The sequence below is a fragment of the Ranitomeya variabilis genome, chromosome 5, assembly GCF_051348905.1.
Source record: "Ranitomeya variabilis isolate aRanVar5 chromosome 5, aRanVar5.hap1, whole genome shotgun sequence".
Lineage (NCBI taxonomy): Eukaryota > Metazoa > Chordata > Amphibia > Anura > Dendrobatidae > Ranitomeya > Ranitomeya variabilis.
The window spans coordinates 38,118,528-38,141,154 of NC_135236.1; the positions used below are offsets into that span (position 1 = coordinate 38,118,528).

General features: G+C 40.7%; 13 non-coding genes across 13 annotated transcripts; all 13 read right to left on the bottom strand.

Annotated features, from left to right (window-relative positions):
* Positions 1-10,975: 10,975 nt before the first annotated feature.
* On the bottom strand, positions 10,976-11,057 carry TRNAS-CGA (transfer RNA serine (anticodon CGA)). The gene has a single exon. It is a non-coding gene; the product is annotated as a tRNA-Ser (tRNA).
* A 779-nt stretch (positions 11,058-11,836) lies between these two features.
* Positions 11,837-11,918, bottom strand: TRNAS-CGA (transfer RNA serine (anticodon CGA)). The gene has a single exon. It is a non-coding gene; the product is annotated as a tRNA-Ser (tRNA).
* A 779-nt stretch (positions 11,919-12,697) lies between these two features.
* On the bottom strand, positions 12,698-12,779 carry TRNAS-UGA (transfer RNA serine (anticodon UGA)). Its single transcript has one exon. It is a non-coding gene; the product is annotated as a tRNA-Ser (tRNA).
* A 779-nt stretch (positions 12,780-13,558) lies between these two features.
* TRNAS-UGA (transfer RNA serine (anticodon UGA)) lies at positions 13,559-13,640 on the bottom strand. The gene has a single exon. It is a non-coding gene; the product is annotated as a tRNA-Ser (tRNA).
* Positions 13,641-14,430: 790 nt separating this feature from the next.
* TRNAS-CGA (transfer RNA serine (anticodon CGA)) lies at positions 14,431-14,512 on the bottom strand. The gene has a single exon. It is a non-coding gene; the product is annotated as a tRNA-Ser (tRNA).
* A 779-nt stretch (positions 14,513-15,291) lies between these two features.
* On the bottom strand, positions 15,292-15,373 carry TRNAS-UGA (transfer RNA serine (anticodon UGA)). Its single transcript has one exon. It is a non-coding gene; the product is annotated as a tRNA-Ser (tRNA).
* A 780-nt stretch (positions 15,374-16,153) lies between these two features.
* TRNAS-CGA (transfer RNA serine (anticodon CGA)) lies at positions 16,154-16,235 on the bottom strand. The gene has a single exon. It is a non-coding gene; the product is annotated as a tRNA-Ser (tRNA).
* Positions 16,236-17,014: 779 nt separating this feature from the next.
* On the bottom strand, positions 17,015-17,096 carry TRNAS-UGA (transfer RNA serine (anticodon UGA)). Its single transcript has one exon. It is a non-coding gene; the product is annotated as a tRNA-Ser (tRNA).
* A 779-nt stretch (positions 17,097-17,875) lies between these two features.
* Positions 17,876-17,957, bottom strand: TRNAS-UGA (transfer RNA serine (anticodon UGA)). Its single transcript has one exon. It is a non-coding gene; the product is annotated as a tRNA-Ser (tRNA).
* A 778-nt stretch (positions 17,958-18,735) lies between these two features.
* On the bottom strand, positions 18,736-18,818 carry TRNAS-UGA (transfer RNA serine (anticodon UGA)). The gene has a single exon. It is a non-coding gene; the product is annotated as a tRNA-Ser (tRNA).
* Positions 18,819-19,597: 779 nt separating this feature from the next.
* On the bottom strand, positions 19,598-19,679 carry TRNAS-CGA (transfer RNA serine (anticodon CGA)). The gene has a single exon. It is a non-coding gene; the product is annotated as a tRNA-Ser (tRNA).
* Positions 19,680-20,458: 779 nt separating this feature from the next.
* Positions 20,459-20,540, bottom strand: TRNAS-UGA (transfer RNA serine (anticodon UGA)). Its single transcript has one exon. It is a non-coding gene; the product is annotated as a tRNA-Ser (tRNA).
* A 1,629-nt stretch (positions 20,541-22,169) lies between these two features.
* TRNAS-UGA (transfer RNA serine (anticodon UGA)) lies at positions 22,170-22,251 on the bottom strand. The gene has a single exon. It is a non-coding gene; the product is annotated as a tRNA-Ser (tRNA).
* Between the last annotated feature and the right edge of the window lie 376 nt (positions 22,252-22,627).

Sequence of the window (22,627 nt, forward strand, 5' to 3'; positions counted from 1 at the left end):
ATAACAAACAGTAGGCAGTCATGGCAGTTTTACATCGGTTACATGGATACACAGGCAGGCACTCCAGGCAGCATTGTGGTCAGTGGAGGAGTATTGCAAGTAGGGGCCGCAGACAGGCTATCAAAGGCCTAAAATAACAAACAGTAGGCAGTCATGGCAGTTTTACATCGGTTACATGGATACACAGGCAGGCACTCCAGGCAGCATTGTGGTCAGTGGAGGAGTATTGCAAGTAGGGGCCGCAGACAGGCTATCAAAGGCCTAAAATAACAAACAGTAGGCAGTCATGGCAGTTTTACATCGGTTACATGGATACACAGGCAGGCACTCCAGGCAGCATTGTGGTCAGTGGAGGAGTATTGCAAGTAGGGGCCGCAGACAGGCTATCAAAGGCCTAAAATAACAAACAGTAGGCAGTCATGGCAGTTTTACATCGGTTACATGGATACACAGGCAGGCACTCCAGGCAGCATTGTGGTCAGTGGAGGAGTATTGCAAGTAGGGGCCGCAGACAGGCTATCAAAGGCCTAAAATAACAAACAATAGGCTCATTGCAGTTTTACAGCGGTTACATGGATACACAGGCAGCTAGGTGGTGAGTGGAGGAGTATTTAAAGTAAGGACCGCAGACAGGCTATCAAAGGCCTAACATAACAAACAATAGGCTCATGGCAGTTTTACAGCGGTTACATGGATAGACGGGCAGGCAGCTTGGTGGTGAGTGGAGGAGTATTTAAAGTAGGGACCGCAGACAGGCTGTCAAAGGCCTAACATAACAAACAATAGGCTCATGGCAGTTTTACAGCGGTTACATGGATACACGGGCAGGCAGCTTGGTGGTCAGTGGAGGAGTATTTAAAGTAGGGACCGCAGACAGGCTTCAAAGGCCTAACATAAGAAAATGGGCTGGCTGTAGGCACTTTATAATTGGTTCCAGGGGTACACGGGCAGCAGTGGTCTGGCCAGTGGAGGACTAGTGGAAGGAGGGACCGCAGACAGGCTTCAAAGGCCTAACATAAAAAAATGGGCTGGCTGTAGGCACTTTATAATTGGTTCCAGGGGTACACGGGCAGCAGTGGTCTGGCCAGTGGAGGACTAGTGGAAGGAGGGACCGCAGACAGGCTTCAAAGGCCTAACATAAGAAAATGGGCTGGCTGTAGGCACTTTATAATTGGTTCCAGGGGTACACGGGCAGCAGTGGTCTGGCCAGTGGAGGACTAGTGGAAGGAGGGACCGCAGACAGGCTTCAAAGGCCTAACATAAAAAAATGGGCTGGCTGTAGGCACTTTATAATTGGTTCCAGGGGTACACGGGCAGCAGTGGTCTGGCCAGTGGAGGACTAGTGGAAGGAGGGACCGCAGACAGGCTTCAAAGGCCTAACATAAAAAAATGGGCTGGCTGTAGGCACTTTATAATTGGTTCCAGGGGTACACGGGCAGCAGTGGTCTGGCCAGTGGAGGGCTAGTGGAAGGAGGGACCGCAGACAGGCTTCAAAGGCCTAACATAAAAAAATGGGCTGGCTGTAGGCACTTTATAATTGGTTCCAGGGGTACACGGGCAGCAGTGGTCTGGCCAGTGGAGGACTAGTGGAAGGAGGGACCGCAGACAGGCTTCAAAGGCCTAACATAAAAAATGGGCTGGCTGTAGGCACTTTATAATTGGTTCCAGGGGTACACGGGCAGCAGTGGTCTGGCCAGTGGAGGACTAGTGGAAGGAGGGACCGCAGACAGGCTTCAAAGGCCTAACATAAAAAAATGGGCTGGCTGTAGGCACTTTATAATTGGTTCCAGGGGTACACGGGCAGCAGTGGTCTGGCCAGTGGAGGACTAGTGGAAGGAGGGACCGCAGAAAGGCTTCAAAGGCCTAACATAAAAAAATGGGCTGGCTGTAGGCACTTTATAATTGGTTCCAGGGGTACACGGGCAGCAGTGGTCTGGCCAGTGGAGGACTAGTGGAAGGAGGGACCGCAGACAGGCTTCAAAGGCCTAACATAAAAAAATGGGCTGGCTGTAGGCACTTTATAATTGGTTCCAGGGGTACACGGGCAGCAGTGGTCTGGCCAGTGGAGGACTAGTGGAAGGAGGGACCGCAGACAGGCTTCAAAGGCCTAACATAAAAAAATGGGCTGGCTGTAGGCACTTTATAATTGGTTCCAGGGGTACACGGGCAGCAGTGGTCTGGTCAGTGGAGGACTAGTGGAAGGAGGGACCGCAGACAGGCTTCAAAGGCCTAAAATAACAAACAATAGGCTCATGGCAGTTTTACAGCGGTTACATGGATACACGGGCAGCTTGGTGGTGAGTGGAGGAGTAGTGCAAGGAGTGTCTGTCCCAGTACTCCCAAAATATAAATAGATGTTAATGTCTCGCAAAACAACCAAAACAAAAAAAAAGGTGGCATACTTAGGTACAGGGGTGGGCTCATCTGCTGAGTTTCTGACATAGTAATTTGGCAGTAACTATTTAATGGTGCCAATATAGGACACAGACACAGACTACTTTAAGTTGCATCATAGATGTCTACAAATTTGTATTGTCAGTGCCAGACATTGAATGATGTCAGCGAATAGACTAAAGATTGGTGGAGCTGTGCGACATAATTTTGCACGTGGTAGAGCACATTTTGAGCTGGGGTAGGGGGGAACTCTCTTGAGGCCGGCGGGACCGTCCCAGGGCCCCTCATGTTACAACGGTGTGTCTGACGTTGGGTGCGCACCACCACCGCCAGAGACACTACATTGTACTATGAGGGACCCAGTAGCAATGCCGTCAACCAAAAGCGAGCACACCCACCTCTTCAGACAAACAGCAGTCTCACGGGTGCTTGCGCCAAGTCGCGATACGACGGCCCCGTGTGGGGAGTTTTGCCATTTAGGGAGGTGTAAACATGTCGTATGCTGTACAATCAGCTGCAGCAAATTAGACATTAGAAAAGTAATTCACAGGCAAGAGCTTTTCATAGGAAAGCTAGGTGTCGGCCGGGCAAGGTGGGGCAAAAGATTTCGAAATCCAGTTGTGGTTCATTTTAATGAATGTTAGATCGTCAACATTTTGGGTAGCCAGACGAGTCCTTTTTTCGGTTAATATTGAACCTGCAGCACTGAATACTCTTTCTGATAGGACACTTGCTGCCGGGCAAGCAAGCTCCTGCAATGCATATTCTGCCAATTCTGGCCAGGTGTCTAATTTGGAGGCCCAGTAATCAAATGGGAATGACGGTTGAGGGAGAACATCGATAAGGGATGAAAAATAGTTAGTAACCATACTGGACAAATGTTGTCTCCTGTCACTTTCAATTGATGCAGCAGTACCTGTCCTGTCTGCGGTCATAGCAAAATCACTCCACAACCTGGTCAGAAAACCCCTCTGTCCAACGCCACTTCTGATGTGTGCACCCCTAACACTCCTAGTCTGCTGCCCCCTGGAGCTCGTGTGAGAACGATCACGTGCGCTGTGTGCTGGGAATGCCTGAAGCAAACGGTCAACAAGAGTTGATTGTTTGGTTGCTAATATTAGTTCCAAGTTCTCATGTGGCATAATATTTTGCAATTTGCCTTTATAGCGTGGATCAAGGAGGCAGGCCAACCAGTAATCGTCATCGTTCATCATTTTCGTAATGCGTGTGTCCCTTTTTAGGATACGTAAGGCATAATCCGCCATGTGGGCCAAAGTTCCAGTTGTCAAATCTCCGGTTGTGATTGGTTGAGGGGCAGTTGCAGGCAAATCTACGTCACTTGTGTCCCTCAAAAAACCAGAACCCGGCCGTGACACGCAACCAATTTCCTGTGCCCCCGGGAAAGGTTCGGCATTAAAAATATACTCATCCCCATCATCCTCCTCGTCCTCCACCTCCTCTTCGCCCGCTACCTCGTCCTGTACACTGCCCTGACCAGACAATGGCTGACTGTCATCAAGGCTTTCCTCTTCCTCTGGTGCAGACGCCTGCTCCTTTATGTGCGTCAAACTTTGCATCAGCAGACGCATTAGGGGGATGCTCATGCTTATTACGGCGTTGTCTGCACTAACCAGCCGTGTGCATTCCTCAAAACACTGAAGGACTTGACACATGTCTTGTATCTTAGACCACTGCACACCTGACAACTCCATGTCTGCCATCCTACTGCCTGCCCGTGTATCCTCCCACAAATAAATAACAGCACGCCTCTGTTCGCACAGTCTCTGAAGCATGTGCAGTGTTGAGTTCCACCTTGTTGCAACGTCTATGATTAGGCGATGCTGGGGAAGGTTCAAAGACCGCTGATAGGTCTGCATACGGCTGGCGTGTACAGGCGAACGTCGGATATGTGAGCAAAGTGCACGCACTTTGAGGAGCAGGTCGGAGAACCCAGGATAAGTTTTCAATAAGCACTGCACCACCAGGTTTAAGGTGTGAGCCAGGCAAGGAATGTGTTTCAGTTGGGAAAGGGAGATGGCAGCCATGAAATTCCTTCCGTTATCACTCACTACCTTGCCTGCCTCAAGATCTACTGTGCCCAGCCACGACTGCGTTTCTTGTTGCAAGAACTCGGATAAAACTTCCGCGGTGTGTCTGTTGTCGCCCAAACACTTCATAGCCAATACAGCCTGCTGACGCTTGGCAGTAGCTGGCCCATAATGGGACAACTGGTGTGCAACAGTGTCATCTGCCGATGGAGTGGTTGGCAGACTGCGTTCTGTGGAAGAGCTGTAGCTTCTGCAGGAGGACGAGGAGGAGGAGGAGGAGGGGGTGCGAACGCCTACAGCCAACTGTTTCCTAGACCGTGGGCTAGGCACAACTGTCCCTAAATTGATGTCGCCTGTGGACCCTGCATCCACCACATTCACCCAGTGTGCCGTGATGGACACATAACGTCCCTGGCCATGCCTACTGGTCCATGCATCTGTAGTCAGGTGCACCTTTGTACTCACAGATTGCCTGAGTGCATGGACGATGTGCTGTTTAACATGCTGGTGCAGGGCTGGGATGGCTTTTCTGGAAAAAAAGTGTCGACTGGGTAGCTCGTATCGTGGTTCAGCGTACTCCATCAGGGCTTTGAAAGCTTCGCTTTCAACTAACCGGTAGGGCATCATCTCTAACGAGATTAGTCTAGCTATGTGGGCGTTAAAACCCTGTGTACGCGGATGCGAGGATAAGTACTTCCTTTTTCTAACCAGAGTCTCATGTAGGGTGAGCTGGACTGGAGAGCTGGAGATCGTGGAACTTTCGGGTGTGCCGGTGTACATGGCAGACTGAGAGACGGTTGGAGACGGTATTGTTTCCGCCGGTGCCCTAGATGCAATATTTCCTCCTACAAAACTGGTGGTTCCCTGACCCTGACTGCTTTTGGCTGGCAAAGAAACCTGCACAGATACTGCCGGTGGTGCGGAAAATGGTGGCCTTACAGTGACGGAAGGGATGTTGCGTTGCTGACTAGCTTCATTGGCCGAGGGTGCTACAACCTTAAGGGACGTTTGGTAGTTAGTCCAGGCTTGAAAATGCATGGTGGTTAAGTGTCTATGCATGCAACTAGTATTTAGACTTTTCAGATTCTGACCTCTGCTTAAGCTAGTTGAACATTTTTGACAGATGACTTTGCGCTGATCAGTTGGATGTTGTTTAAAAAAATGCCAGACTGCACTCTTCCTAGACTCGGATCCCTTTTCAGGGATTGCAGACTGAGCTTTAACCGGATGGCCACGCTGTCCTCCAACAGGTTTTGGCTTTGACACGCGTTTTGGGCCAGATACGGGCCCGGCAGATGGAACCTGTTGCGATGTTGATGCCTGCTGCGGCCCCTCCTCCACCTCCGCTTCTGAACTACTGCCGCCTGCACCCTGTTCCCCCAATGGCTGCCAATCGGGGTCAATAACTGGGTCATCTATTACCTCCTCTTCGAGCTCGTGTGCAACTTCGTCTGTGTCACTGTGTCGGTCGGTGGTATAGCGTTCGTGGCGGGGCAACATAGTCTCATCAGGGTCTGATTGTGGATCTGTACCCTGAGAGGGCAATGTGGTGGTCTGAGTCAAAGGAGCAGCATAGTACTCTGGCTGTGGCTGTGCATCAGTGCACTCCATGTCAGAATATACTTGTAATGGGCATGGCCTGTTAAATGTTTCACTTTCTAAGCCAGGGACGGTATGTGTAAAGAGCTCCATGGAGTGACCCATTGTGTCGCCTGCTGCATCCTTCCCTCTTGTTGTAGTTTTTGCTGAGGAGGACAAGGAAGCGACTTGTCCCTGACCGTGAACATCCACAAGCGACGCGCTGCTTTTACATTTACCAGTTTCGGAAGAGGAGGCAAAAGAGCTAGAGGCTGAGTCTGCAATGTAAGCCAAAACTTGCTGTTGCTGCTCCGCCTTTAAAAGCGGTTTTCCTACTCCCAGAAAAGAGAGCGTTCGAGGCCTTGTGTAGCCTGACGACGAAACTGGCTCCACAGCTCCAGACTTAGGTGGAATATTTTTATCCCCACGACCACCTGATGCTCCACTACCACTACCATCATTACCAGCTGACAATGAACGCCCACGACGACCTCTTGCACCAGACTTCCTCATTGTTTTAAAATCTTAACCAAAGTAACTTTATTTGTTGCTGTCAAACAACTTACACGGTGAGCTATAACTTCAGTATGATTTCAATATCCCTTAACAGGTTGGTGAGACCACAAGGAAAATCAGGCACAATGTTACACACTCTGTAACACAAACTCTCAGGCACAAAATCACAGAGATGACACACACGCAGGACTGTCACTCAAGCACTAATGTCAATATTAATCTCCCACCTAATTTATTTTTTTTTTTTCTCAGGGAGACTTTAGAAACCAAATAATATTAAAAAAACCAAAAAAATAAATAGGCTTTCTATGGCCCACTGAATGAGAGGGAGAGAGGTGGCACACCCAGGAGTCAAGACTGGCACACAAGCTGAAAGGGCAATATTACTCTCCCACTGTTTTTTTATGTATTTTTTGTTTTTTAAGGGAGACTTTAGAAACCCAATAATATTTAAAAAAAAAAATAAATAGGCTTTCTATGGCCCACTGAATGAGAGGGAGAGAGGTGGCACACCCAGGAGTCAAGACTGGCACACAAGCTGAAAGGGCAATATTACTCTCCCACTGTTTTTTTATGTTTTTTTTTTTTTTCAGGGAGACTTTAGAAACCAAATAATAAGAAAAAAAATAAATAAATAAATAGGCTTTCTATAGCCCACTAAATGAGAGATAGCACACACAGCAGTGGCACACAAGCCCTGACTGAGGCCAATATTTTTCTCCCACTGATTGATGTAGTGTTTTTGTGTTGAGGTAGATTTTAGAACACAAATCAAGGAAAAAAAAAAATGCTTTCTATGGCCCACTGAATGAGAGAGAGGTGGCACACCCAGGAGTCAAGACTGGCACACAAGCTGAAAGGGCAATATTACTCTCCCACTGTTTTTTTATGTATTTTTTGTTTTTTAAGGGAGACTTTAGAAACCCAATAATATTTAAAAAAAATAAATAAATAGGCTTTCTATGGCCCACTGAATGAGAGGGAGAGAGGTGGCACACCCAGGAGTCAAGACTGGCACACAAGCTGAAAGGGCAATATTACTCTCCCACTGTTTTTTTATGTATTTTTTGTTTTTTAAGGGAGACTTTAGAAACCCAATAATATTTAAAAAAAAAAATAAATAGGCTTTCTATGGCCCACTGAATGAGAGGGAGAGAGGTGGCACACCCAGGAGTCAAGACTGGCACACAAGCTGAAAGGGCAATATTACTCTCCCACTGTTTTTTTATGTATTTTTTGTTTTTTAAGGGAGACTTTAGAAACCCAATAATATTTAAAAAAAAAATAAATAGGCTTTCTATGGCCCACTGAATGAGAGGGAGAGAGGTGGCACACCCAGGAGTCAAGACTGGCACACAAGCTGAAAGGGCAATATTACTCTCCCACTGTTTTTTTAGGTTTTTTTTTTTTTTCAGGGAGACTTTAGAAACCAAATAATATTAAAAAAACAAAAAAAAAAAATAGCCTTTCTATGGCCCACTGAATGAGAGAGAGAGGTGGCACACCCAGGAGTCAAGACTGGCACACAAGCTGAAAGGGCAATATTACTCTCCCACTGTTTTTTTATGTATTTTTTGTTTTTTAAGGGAGACTTTAGAAACCCAATAATATTTAAAAAAATAAATAAATAGGCTTTCTATGGCCCACTGAATGAGAGGGAGAGAGGTGGCACACCCAGGAGTCAAGAATGGCACACAAGCTGAAAGGGCAATATTACTCTCTCACTGTTTTTTTATGTATTTTTTGTTTTTTAATGGAGACTTTAGAAACCCAATAATATTTAAAAAAAAAAATAAATAGGCTTTCTATGGCCCACTGAATGAGAGGGAGAGAGGTGGCACACCCAGGAGTCAAGACTGGCACACAAGCTGAAAGGGCAATATTACTCTCCCACTGTTTTTTTATGTTTTTTTTTTTTTTTCAGGGAGACTTTAGAAACCAAATAATATTAAAAAAAACCAAAAAAAAAATAGCCTTTCTATGGCCCACTGAATGAGAGAGAGAGGTGGCACACCCAGGAGTCAAGACTGGCACACAAGCTGAAAGGGCAATATTGCTCTCCCACTGTTTTTTTATGTATTTTTTGTTTTTTAAGGGAGACTTTAGAAACCCAATAATATTTAAAAAAAAAAATAAATAGGCTTTCTATGGCCCACTGAATGAGAGGGAGAGAGGTGGCACACCCAGGAGTCAAGACTGGCACACAAGCTGAAAGGGCAATATTACTCTCCCACTGTTTTTTTATGTTTTTTTTTTTTTTCAGGGAGACTTTAGAAACCAAATAATAAGAAAAAAAATAAATAAATAAATAGGCTTTCTATAGCCCACTGAATGAGAGATAGCACACACAGCAGTGGCACACAAGCCCTGACTGAGGCCAATATTTTTCTCCCACTGATTGATGTAGTGTTTTTGTGTTGAGGTAGATTTTAGAACACAAATCAAGGAAAAAAAAAATGCTTTCTATGGCCCACTGAATGAGAGAGAGGTGGCACACCCAGGAGTCAAGACTGGCACACAAGCTGAAAGGGCAATATTACTCTCCCACTGTTTTTTTATGTATTTTTTGTTTTTTAAGGGAGACTTTAGAAACCCAATAATATTTAAAAAAAAAAATAAATAGGCTTTCTATGGCCCACTGAATGAGAGGGAGAGAGGTGGCACACCCAGGAGTCAAGACTGGCACACAAGCTGAAAGGGCAATATTACTCTCCCACTGTTTTTTTATGTATTTTTTGTTTTTTAAGGGAGACTTTAGAAACCCAATAATATTAAAAAAAAAAAAATAGGCTTTCTATGGCCCACTGAATGAGAGGGAGAGAGGTGGCACACCCAGGAGTCAAGACTGGCACACAAGCTGAAAGGGCAATATTACTCTCCCACTGTTTTTTTATGTATTTTTTGTTTTTTAAGGGAGACTTTAGAAACCCAATAATATTTAAAAAATAAAAAATAAATAGGCTTTCTATGGCCCACTGAATGAGAGGGAGAGAGGTGGCACACCCAGGAGTCAAGACTGGCACACAAGCTGAAAGGGCAATATTACTCTCCCACTGTTTTTTTAGGTTTTTTTTTTTTTTTCAGGGAGACTTTAGAAACCAAATAATATTAAAAAAAAAAAAAAAAAATAGGCTTTCTATAGCCCACTGAATGAGAGATAGCACACACAGCAGTGGCACACAAGCCCTGACTGAGGCCAATATTTTTCTCCCACTGATTGATGTAGTGTTTTTGTGTTGAGGTAGAATTTAGAACACAAATCACGGAAAAAATAAATAGGCTTTCTATGGCCCACTCAGTGAGAGATGGCACACACAGGGATGGCACTGTAGCAGAAATGCCAATCTTAATCTCCCACAAAAAAAAAAAAAAAAAAAAAACAGGGACTGTCCTACAATTACTATCTCCCTGCAGTAATCTAAGCCAGGTATGGCAGGCAGCAATAGGAGTGGACTGATGCACAAATTAAATAAAAAGTGTGGACAAACAAAAAAGATAGCTGTGCAGAAAGGAAGGAACAAGAGGATATGTGCTTTGAAAAAAGCAGTTGGTTTCCACAGTGGCGTACACACAGCAATACAGCTATCACGGAGCCTTCTAGGGCAGCCCAATGAGCTACAGCGCTGAGGGGAAAAAAAAAAAAAATAGCTTCCACAGTCCCTGCACACCGAAGGTGGTGTTGGACAGTGGAAATCGCTGCAGCACAAGCGGTTTGGTGGTTAGTGGACCCTGCCTAACGCTCTCCCTGCTTCTGACGAAGCGGCAGCAACCTGTCCCTAAGCTCAGATCAGCAGCAGTAAGATGGCGGTCGGCGGGAACGCCCCTTTATAGCCCCTGTGACGCCACAGACAGCAAGCCAATCACTGCAATGCCCTTCTCTAAGATGGTGGGGACCAGGATCTATGTCATCACGCTGCCCACACTCTGCGTTCACCTTCATTGGCTGAGAAATGGCGCTTTTCGCATCATTGAAACGCGACTTTGGCGCGAAAGTCGCGTACCGCATGGCCGACAAGCACAGGGGTCGGATCGGGTTTCATGAGACGCCGACTTAGCCAAAAGTCGGCGACTTTTGAAAAAGATCGACCCGTTTCGCTCAACCCTAGCCATCACTGTTGGTTCTCCGATGTGTTTTAGTAACGAGTTTATTAACGTTATTTGACATTTGATTGCTGAAAAAATTTGGTGTAGAGCATTTTTAGCAACCAATACAGTTCTGATCAGAGTTTCCAGAGATCAGTGAATGATACCATTAATGTCCTGGGAAACATCTAGTAATGTTTCTTTTAGTTTTCATACTGCTTAGTTTCAATTTTGAGACTCAAATTTTGGAATATGAATACTTGTCCCATTTCATATCATTTGGCCCATTTTACCAATATAAATATAGCATTACTGTTTTTGACAAATTCTAATGTTTTTGTCATGTTAAAACACTACGCTGTGAACAGGATTTGAACCTGTGTGGGGAAACCCCATTGGATTTCGAGTCCAATGCCTTAACCACTCAGCCATCACAGCCAACTCAAAGATCAGCTATTCATGTTTTTGCAAAGTGCATGCAGAGGGAGAACCTTGGAGAAATTTTGGGACTTAGTTCACCTGAATCTCTATTGACGAACTCTGTCATGGGCAAAATATCTTGGCTGACTCACTGAAAGAGAAAGGTGTGAATGCAGATTAACAAGTAGAAGGAGATAATTGGTTTGTATATTGAGGACTACTGGGATGTTGTTCACCAGATGTTTCTCATGGTCCCAATTGTGGATGGAAACTGCACACTGCCAGGGAATTAATCTTCTTGATTTTTTTCTTAATCCCACCTTTTTCTTTATTTTGTTTTCATTAAACTTTCACAAGGAAAATCCAATTTTTTAAAGGTAAAACACTGCACTGTGAACATGATTTCATACAGAATGTGAACTTTAAGTCCATCGTCTTAACTATGCGATCATAAAAAACGTATGCCATCACTGATGGTTCTCTGATGTGTTTTAGTAACGAGTTTATTTACGTTATTTGACATTTGATTGCTGAAAAAATTGGGTGTAGAGCATTTTTAGCAACCAATACAGTTCTGATCAGAGTTTCCAGAGATAAGTGAATGATACTATTAATGTCCTAGGAAACATCTAGTAATGTTTCTTTTAGTTTTCAAATGGCTTAGTTTCAATTTTGAGACTCAAATTTTGGAATATGAATAATTGTCCCATTTCATATCATTTAACCCATTTTACCAATATAAATATAGCTTTACTGTTTTTGACAAATTCTAATGTTTTTGTCATGTTAAAACACTACCCTGTGAACAGGATTTGAACCTGTGCGGGGAAACCCCATTGGATTTCGAGTCCAACGCCTTAACCACTCGGCCATCACAGCCAACTCAAAGATTAGCTATTCATGTTTTTGCAAAGTGCATGCAGAGGAAGAACCTTGGAGAAATTTTGGGACTTAGTTCACCTGAATCTCTATTGATGAACTCTGTAATTGGCAAAATATCTTGGCTGACTCACTGAAAGAGAAAGGTGTGAACTCAGATTAACAAGTAGAAGGAGATAATTGGTTTGTACATTGAGGACTACAGGGATGTTGTTCACCAGATGTTTCTCATGGTCCCAATTGTGGTTGGAAATTGCACACTGCCAGGGAATTAATCTTCTTGATTTTTTTCTCAATCCCACCTTTTTCTATATTTTGTTTTCATTAAACTTTCACAAGCAAAATCCAATTTTTTAAAGGTAAAACACTGCACTGTGAACATGATTTCATACAGAATGTGAACTTTAAGTCCATCGTCTTAACTATGCGATCATAAAAAATGTATGCCATCATTGTTGGTTCTCCAATGTGTTTTAGTAACGAGTTTATTAATGTTATTTGACATTTGATTGCTGAAAAAATTTGGTGTAGAGCATTTTTAGCAACCAATACAGTTCTGATCAGAGTTTCCAGAGATCAGTGAATGATACCATTTATGTCCTGGGAAACATCTAGTAATGTTTCGTTTAGTTTTCATACTGCTTAGTTTCAATTTTGAGACTCAAATTTTGGAATATGAATACTTGTCCCATTTCATATCATTTGGCCCATTTTACCAATATACATATAGCTTTATTATTTTTAACAAATACTAATGTTTTTGTCATGTTAAAACACTACGCTGTGAACAGGATTTGAACTTGTGCGGGGAAACTCCATTGGATTTCAAGTCCAACGCCTTAACCACTCGGCCATCACAGCCAACTCAAAGATTAGCTATTCATGTTTTTGCAAAGTGCATGCAGAGGGAGAGCCTTGGAGAAATTTTGGGACTTAGTTCACCTGAATCTCTATTGATGAACTCTGTCATGGGCAAAATATCTTGGCTGACTCACTGAAAGAGAAAGGTGTGAACTCAGATTAACAAGTAGAAGGAGATAATTGGTTTGTATTTTGAGGACTACAGGGATGTTGTTCACCAGATGTTTCTCATGGTCCCAATTGTGGTTGGAAACTGCACACTGCCAGGGAATTAATCTTCTTAATTTTTTTCTTAATCCCACCTTTTTCTATATTTTGTTTTCATTAAACTTTCACAAGCAAAATCCAATTTTTTAAAGGTAAAACACTGCACTGTGAACATGATTTCATTCAGAATGTGAACTTTAAGTCCATCGTCTTAACTATGCGATCATGAAAAATGTATGCCATCACTGTTGGTTCTCCGATGTGTTTTAGTAACGAGTTTATTTACGTTATTTGACATTTGATTGCTGAAAAAATTTGGTGTAGAGCATTTTTAGCAACCAATTCAGTTCTGATCAGAGTTTCCAGAGATCAGTGAATGATACCATTAATGTCCTGGGAAACATCTAGTAATGTTTCGTTTAGTTTTCATACTGCTTAGTTTCAATTTTGAGACTCAAATTTTGGAATATGAATACTTGTCCCATTTCATATCATTTGGCCCATTTTACCAATATAAATATAGCTTTACTGTTTTTGACAAATTCTAATGTTTTTGTCATGTTAAAACACTACGCTGTGAACAGGATTTGAACCTGTGCGGGGAAACCCCATTGGATTTCAAGTCCAACGCCTTAACCACTCGGCCATCACAGCCAACTCAAAGATTAGCTATTCATGTTTTTGCAAAGTGCATGCAGAGGGAGAACCTTGGAGAAATTTTGGGACTTAGTTCACCTGAATCTCTATTGACGAACTCTGTCATGGGCAAAATATCTTGGCTGACTCACTGAAAGAGAAAGGTGTGAATGCAGATTAACAAGTAGAAGGAGATAATTGGTTTGTATATTGAGGACTACTGGGATGTTGTTCACCAGATGTTTCTCATGGTCCCAATTGTGGATGGAAACTGCACACTGCCAGGGAATTAATCTTCTTGATTTTTTTCTTAATCCCACCTTTTTCTTTATTTTGTTTTCATTAAACTTTCACATGGAAAATCCAATTTTTTAAAGGTAAAACACTGCACTGTGAACATGATTTCATACAGAATGTGAACTTTAAGTCCATCGTCTTAACTATGCGATCATAAAAAACGTATGCCATCACTGATGGTTCTCCAATGTGTTTTAGTAACGAGTTTATTTACGTTATTTGACATTTGATTGCTGAAAAATTTGGTGTAGAGCATTTTTAGCAACCAATACAGTTCTGATCAGAGTTTCCAGAGATAAGTGAATGATACCATTAATGTCACCATTAATGTCCAGGGAAACATATAGTAATGTTTCTTTTAGTTTTCAAACTGCTTAGTTTCAATTTTGAGACTCAAATTTTGGAATATGAATACTTGTCCCATTTCATATAATTTGGCCCATTTTACCAATATAAATATAGCTTTACTGTTTTTGACAAATTCTAATGTTTTTGTCATGTTAAAACACTACGCTGTGAACAGGATTTGAACCTGTGCGTGGAAACCCCATTGGATTTCGAGTCCAACGCCTCAGCCACTCGGCCATCACAGCCAACTCAAAGATTAGCTATTCTTGTTTTTGCAAAGTGCATGCAGAGGGAGAGCCTTGGAGAAATTTTCGGACTTAGTTCACCTGAATCTCTATTGACGAACTCTGTCATGGGCAAAATATCTTGGCTGACTCACTGAAAGAGAAAGGTGTGAACTCAGATTAACAAGTAGAAGGAGATAATTGGTTTGTATTTTGAGGACTACAGGGATGTTGTTCACCAGATGTTTCTCATGGTCCCAATTGTGGTTGGAAACTGCACACTGCCAGGGAATTAATCTTCTTAATATTTTTCTTAATCCCACCTTTTTCTATATTTTGTTTTCATTAAACTTTCACAAGCAAAATCCAATTTTTTAAAGGTAAAACACTGCACTGTGAACATGATTTCATTCAGAATGTGAACTTTAAGTCCATCGTCTTAACTATGCGATCATGAAAAATGTATGCCATCACTGTTGGTTCTCCGATGTGTTTTAGTAACGAGTTTATTTACGTTATTTGACATTTGATTGCTGAAAAAATTTGGTGTAGAGCATTTTTAGCAACCAATACAGTTCTGATCAGAGTTTCCAGAGATCAGTGAATGATACCATTAATGTCCTGGGAAACATCTAGTAATGTTTCGTTTAGTTTTCATACTGCTTAGTTTCAATTTTGAGACTCAAATTTTGGAATATGAATACTTGTCCCATTTCATATCATTTGGCCCATTTTACCAATATAAATATAGCTTTACTGTTTTTGACAAATTCTAATGTTTTTGTCATGTTAAAACACTACGCTGTGAACAGGATTTGAACCTGTGCGGGGAAACCCCATTGGATTTCAAGTCCAACGCCTTAACCACTCGGCCATCACAGCCAACTCAAAGATTAGCTATTCATGTTTTTGCAAAGTGCATGCAGAGGGAGAACCTTGGAGAAATTTTGGGACTTAGTTCACCTGAATCTCTATTGACGAACTCTGTCATGGGCAAAATATCTTGGCTGACTCACTGAAAGAGAAAGGTGTGAATGCAGATTAACAAGTAGAAGGAGATAATTGGTTTGTATATTGAGGACTACTGGGATGTTGTTCACCAGATGTTTCTCATGGTCCCAATTGTGGATGGAAACTGCACACTGCCAGGGAATTAATCTTCTTGATTTTTTTCTTAATCCCACCTTTTTCTATATTTTGTTTTCATTAAACTTTCACAAGCAAAATCCAATTTTTTAAAGGTAAAACACTGCACTGTGAACATGATTTCATTCAGAATGTGAACTTTAAGTCCATCGTCTTAACTATGCGATCATGAAAAATGTATGCCATCACTGTTGGTTCTCCGATGTGTTTTAGTAACGAGTTTATTTACGTTATTTGACATTTGATTGCTGAAAAAATTTGGTGTAGAGCATTTTTAGCAACCAATACAGTTCTGATCAGAGTTTCCAGAGATCAGTGAATGATAACATTAATGTCCTGGGAAACATCTAGTAATGTTTCTTTTATTTTTCATACTGCTTAGTTTCAATTTTGAGACTCAAATTTTGGAATATGAATACTTGTCCCATTTCATATCATTTGGCCCATTTTACCAACATAAATATAGCTTTACTGTTTTTGACAAATTCTAATGTTTTTGTCATGTTAAAACGCTTTTGCTGTGAACAGGATTTGAACCTGTGCGGAGCAATCCCATTGGATTTCGAGTCCAACGCCTTAACCACTCGGCCATCACAGCCAACTCAAAAATTAGCTATTCATGTTTTTGCAAAGTGCATGCAGAGGGAGAGCCTTGGAGAAATTTTGGGACTTAGTTCACCTGAATCTCTATTGACGAACTCTGTCATGGGCAAAATATCTTGGCTGACTCACTGAAAGAGAAAGGTGTGAACTCAGATTAACAAGTAGAAGGAGATAATTGGTTTGTATATTGAGGACTACAGGGATGTTGTTCACCAGATGTTTCTCATGGTCCCAATTGTGGTTGGAAACTGCACACTGCCAGGGAATTAATCTTCTTGATTTTTTTCTTAATCCCACCTTTTTCTATATTTTGTTTTCATTAAACTTTCACAAGCAAAATCCAATTTTTTAAAGGTAAAACACTGCACTGTGAACATGATTTCATTCAGAATGTGAACTTTAAGTCCATCGTCTTAACTATGCGATCATAAAAAATGTATGCCATCACTGTTGGTTCTCCGATGTGTTTTAGTAACGAGTTTATTTACGTTATTTGACATTTGATTGCTGAAAAAATTTGGTGTAGAGCATTTTTAGCAACCAATACAGTTCTGATCAGAGTTTCCAGAGATCAGTGAATGATACCATTAATGTCCTGGGAAACATCTAGTAATGTTTCTTTTAGTTTTCATACTGCTTAGTTTCAATTTTGAGACTCAAATTTTGGAATATGAATACTTGTCCCATTTCATATCATTTGGCCCATTTTACCAACATAAATATAGCTTTACTGTTTTTGACAAATTCTAATGTTTTTGTCATGTTAAAACACTACGCTGTGAACAGCATTTGAACCTGTGCGGGGAAACCCTATTGGATTTCAAGTCCAACGCCTTAACCACTCTGCCATCACAGCCAAGTCAAAGATTAGCTATTCATGTTTTTGCAAAGTGCATGCAGAGGGAGAGCCTTGGAGAAATTTTGGGACTTAGTTCACCTGAATCTCTATTGACGAACTCTGTCATGGGCAAAATATCTTGGCTGACTCACTGAAAGAGAAAGGTGTGAACTCAGATTAAAAAGTAGAAGGAGATAATTGGTTTGTACATTGAGGACTACAGGGATGTTGTTCACCAGATGTTTCTCATGGTCCCAATTGTGGTTGGAAACTGCACACTGCCAGGGAATTAATCTTCTTGATTTTTTTCTTAATCCCACCTTTTTCTATATTTTGTTTTCATTAAACTTTCACAAGCAAAATCCAATTTTTTAAAGGTAAAACACTGCACTGTGAACATGATTTCATACAGAATGTGAACTTTAAGTCCACCGTCTTAACTATGCGATCATAAAAAATGTATGCCATCACTGTTGGTTCTCCGATGTGTTTTAGTAACGAGTTTATTTACGTTATTTGACATTTGATTGCTGAAAAAATTTGGTGTAGAGCATTTTTAGCAACCAATACAGTTCTGATCAGAGTTTCCAGAGATCAGTGAATGATACCATTAATGTCCTGGGAAACATATAGTAATGTTTCTTTTAGTTTTCATACTGCTTAGTTTCAATTTTGAGACTCAAATTTTGGAATATGAATACTTGTCCCATTTCATATCATTTGGCCCATTTTACCAATATAAATATAGGCTTCCTGTTATTGACAAATTCTAATGTTTTTGTCATGTTAAAACACTACGCTGTGAACAGGATTTGAACATGTGCAGGTAAACCCCATTGGATTTCAAGTCCAACATCTTAACCACTCGGCCATCACAGCCAACTCAAAGATGAGCTATTCATGTTTTTGCAAAGTGCATGCAGAGGGAGAACCTTGGAGAAATTTTGGGACTTAGTTCACCTGAATCTCTATTGACGAACTCTGTCATGGGCAAAATATCTTGGCTGACTCACTGAAAGAGAAAGGTGTGAACTCAGATTAACAAGTAGAAGGAGATAATTGGTTTGTATATTGAGGACTACAGGGATGTTGTTCACCAGATGTTTCTCATGGTCCCAATTGTGGTTGGAAACTGCACGCTGCCAGGGAATTAATCTTCTTGATTTTTTTCCTAATCCCACCTTTTTCTATATTTTGTTTTCATTAAACTTTTACAAGCAAAATCCAATTTTTTAAAGGTAAAACACTGCACTGTGAACATGATTTCATACAGAATGTGAACTTTAAGTCCATCGTCTTAACTATGAGATCATAAAAAATGTATGCCATCACTGTTGGTCCTCCGATGTGTTTTAGTAACGAGTTTATTTACGTTATTTGACATTTGATTGCTGAAAAAATTTGGTGTAGAGCATTTTTAGCAACCAATACAGTTCTGATCAGAGTTTCCAGAGATCAGTGAATGATACCATTAATGTCCTGGGAAACATCTAGTAATGTTTCTTTTAGTTTTCAAATTGCTTAGTTTCAATTTTGAGACTCAAATTTTGGGATAAGAATACTTAATTATTTCATATCATTTGGCCCATTTTACCAATATAAATATTGCTTTATTATTTTTAACAAATTCTAATGTTTTTGTCATGTTAAAACACTGAGCTGTGAACAGGATTTGAACCTGTGCGGGGAAACCCCTATTGGATTTCACGTCCAACGCCTTAACCACTCGGCCATCACAGCCAACTCAAATATTAGCTATTCATGTTTTTGTAAAGTGCATGCAGAGGGAGAGCCCTGGAGAAATTTTGGGACTTAATTCACCTGAATCTCTATTGATGAACTCTGTCATGGGCAAAATATCTTGGCTGACTCACTGAAAGAGAAAGGTGTGAACTCAGATTAACAAGTAGAAGGAGATAATTGGTTTGTACATTGAGGACTACAGGGATGTTGTTCACCAGATGTTTCTCATGGTCCCAATTGTGGTTGGAAACTGCACACTGCCAGGGAATTAATCTTCTTGATTTTTTTCTTAATCCCACCTTTTTCTATATTTTGTTTTCATTAAACTTTCACAAGCAAAATCCAATTTTTTAAAGGTAAAACACTGCACTGTGAACATGATTTCATACAGAATGTGAACTTTAATTCCATCGTCTTAACTATGCGATCATAAAAAATGTATGCCATCACTGTTGGTTCTCCGATGTGTTTTAGTAACGAGTTTATTTACGTTATTTGACATTTGATTGCTGAAAAAATTTGGTGTAGAGCATTTTTAGCAACCAATACAGTTCTGATCAAAGTTTCCAGAGATCAGTGAATGATACCATTAATGTCCTGGGAAACATCTAGTAATGTGTCTTTTATTTTTCATACTGCTTAGTTTCAATTTTGAGACTCAAATTTTGGAATATGAATACTTGTCCCATTTCATATCATTTGGCCCATTTTACCAACATAAATATAGCTTTACTGTTTTTGACAAATTCTAATGTTTTTGTCATGTTAAAACACTACGCTGTGAACAGCATTTGAACCTGTGCGGGGAAACCCCATTGGATTTCGAGTCCAACGCCTTAACCACTCTGCCATCACAGCCAACTCAAAGATTAGCTATTCATGTTTTTGCAAAGTGCATGCAGAGGGAGAGCCTTGGAGAAATTTTGGGACTTAGTTCACCTGAATCTCTATTGATGAACTCTGTCATGGGCAAAATATCTTGGCTGACTCACTGAAAGAGAAAGGTGTGAACTCAGATTAACAAGTAGAAGGAGATAATTGGTTTGTTTATTGAGGACTACTGGGATGTTGTTCACCAGATGTTTCTCATGGTCCCATTTGTGGTTAGAAACTGCACACTGCCAGGGAATTAATCTTCTTGATTTTTTTCTTAATCCCACCTTTTTCTATATTTTGTTTTCATTAAACTTTCACAAGCAAAATCCAATTTTTTAAAGGTAAAACACTGCACTGTGAACATTATTTCATACAGAATGTGAACTTTAAGTCCATCGTCTTAACTATGTGATCATAAAAAACGTATGCCATCACTGATGGTTCTCCGATGTGTTTTAGTAACGAGTTTATTTACGTTATTTGACATTTGATTGCTGAAAAAATTTGGTGTAGAGCATTTTTGGCAACCAATACAGTTCTGATCAGAGTTTCCAGAGATCAGTGAATGATACCATTAATGTCCTGGGAAACATCTAGTAATGTTTCTTTTAGTTTTCAAACTGCTTAGTTTCAATTTTGAGACTCAAATTTTGGAATATGAATACTTGTCCCATTTCATATCATTTGGCCCATTTTACCAACATAAATATAGCTTTACTGTTTTTGACAAATTCTAATGTTTTTGTCATGTTAAAACACTACGCTGTGAACAGGATTTGAACATGTGCAGGTAAACCCCATTGGATTTCAAGTCCAACACCTTAACCACTCGGCCATCACAGCCAACTCAAAGATTAGCTATTCATGTTTTTGCAAAGTGCATGCAGAGGGAGAGCCTTGGAGAAATTTTGGGACTTAGTTCACCTGAATCTCTATTGACGAACTCTGTCATGGGCAAAATATCTTGGCTGACTCACTGAAAGAGAAAGGTGTGAACTCAGATTAACAAGTAGAAGGAGATAATTGGTTTGTACATTGAGGACTACAGGGATGTTGTTCACCAGATGTTTCTCATGGTCCCAATTGTGGTTGGAAACTGCACACTGCCAGGGAATTAATCTTCTTGATTTTTTTCTTAATCCCACCTTTTTCTATATTTTGTTTTCATTAAACTTTCACAAGCAAAATCCAATTTTTTAAAGGTAAAACACTGCACTGTGAACATGATTTCATACAGAATGTGAACTTTAAGTCCATCGTCTTAACTATGCGATCATAAAAAATGTATGCCATCACTGTTGGTTCTCCGATGTGTTTTAGTAACGAGTTTATTTACGTTATTTGACATTTGATTGCTGAAAAAATTTGGTGTAGAGCATTTTTAGCAACCAATACAGTTCTGATCAGAGTTTCCAGAGATCAGTGAATGATACCATTAATGTCCTGGGAAACATATAGTAATGTTTCTTTTAGTTTTCATACTGCTTAGTTTCAATTTTGAGACTCAAATTTTGGAATATGAATACTTGTCCCATTTCATATCATTTGGCCCATTTTACCAATATAAATATAGGTTTCCTGTTATTGACAAATTCTAATGTTTTTGTCATGTTAAAACACTACGCTGTGAACATGTGCAGGTAAACCCCATTGGATTTCAAGTCCAACATCTTAACCACTCGGCCATCACAGCCAACTCAAAGTTTAGCTATTCATGTTTTTGCAAAGTGCATGCAGAGGGAGAACCTTGGAGAAATTTTGGGACTTAGTTCACCTGAATCTCTATTGACGAACTCTGTCATGGGCAAAATATCTTGGCTGACTCACTGAAAGAGAAAGGTGTGAACTCAGATTAACAAGTAGAAGGAGATAATTGGTTTGTATATTGAGGACTACAGGGTTGTTGTTCACCAGATGTTTCTCATGGTCCCAATTGTGGTTGGAAACTGCACGCTGCCAGGGAATTAATCTTCTTGATTTTTTTCCTAATCCCACCTTTTTCTATATTTTGTTTTCATTAAACTTTTACAAGCAAAATCCAATTTTTTAAAGGTAAAACACTGCACTGTGAACATGATTTCATACAGAATGTGAACTTTAAGTCCATCGTCTTAACTATGAGATCATAAAAAATGTATGCCATCACTGTTGGTCCTCCGATGTGTTTTAGTAACGAGTTTATTTACGTTATTTGACATTTGATTGCTGAAAAAATTTGGTGTAGAGCATTTTTAGCAACCAATACAGTTCTGATCAGAGTTTCCAGAGATCAGTGAATGATACCATTAATGTCCTGGGAAACATCTAGTAATGTTTCTTTTAGTTTTCATACTGCTTAGTTTCAATTTTGAGACTCAAATTTTGGAATATGAATACTTGTCCCATTTCATATCATTTGGCCCATTTTACCAATATAAATATAGGTTTCCTGTTTTTGACAAATTCTAATTTTTTTGTCATGTTAAAACTCTACGCTGTGAACAGGATTTGAACATGTGCAGGTAAACTCCATTGGATTTCAAGTCCAACACCTTAACCACTCGGCCATCACAGCCAACTCAAAGATTAGCTATTCATGTTTTTGCAAAGTGCATGCAGAGGGAGAGCCTTGGAGAAATTTTGGGACTTAGTTCACCTGAATCTCTATTGACGAACTCTGTCATGGGCAAAATATCTTGGCTGACTCACTGAAAGAGAAAGGTGTGAACTCAGATTAACAAGTAGAAGGAGATAATTGGTTTGTACATTGAGGACTACAGGGATGCTGTTCACCAGATGTTTCTCATGGTCCCAATTGTGGTTGGAAACTGCACACTGCCAGGGAATTAATCTTCTTGATTTTTTTCTTAATCCCACCTTTTTCTATATTTTGTTTTCATTAAACTTTCACAAGCAAAATCCAATTTTTTAAAGGTAAAACACTGCACTGT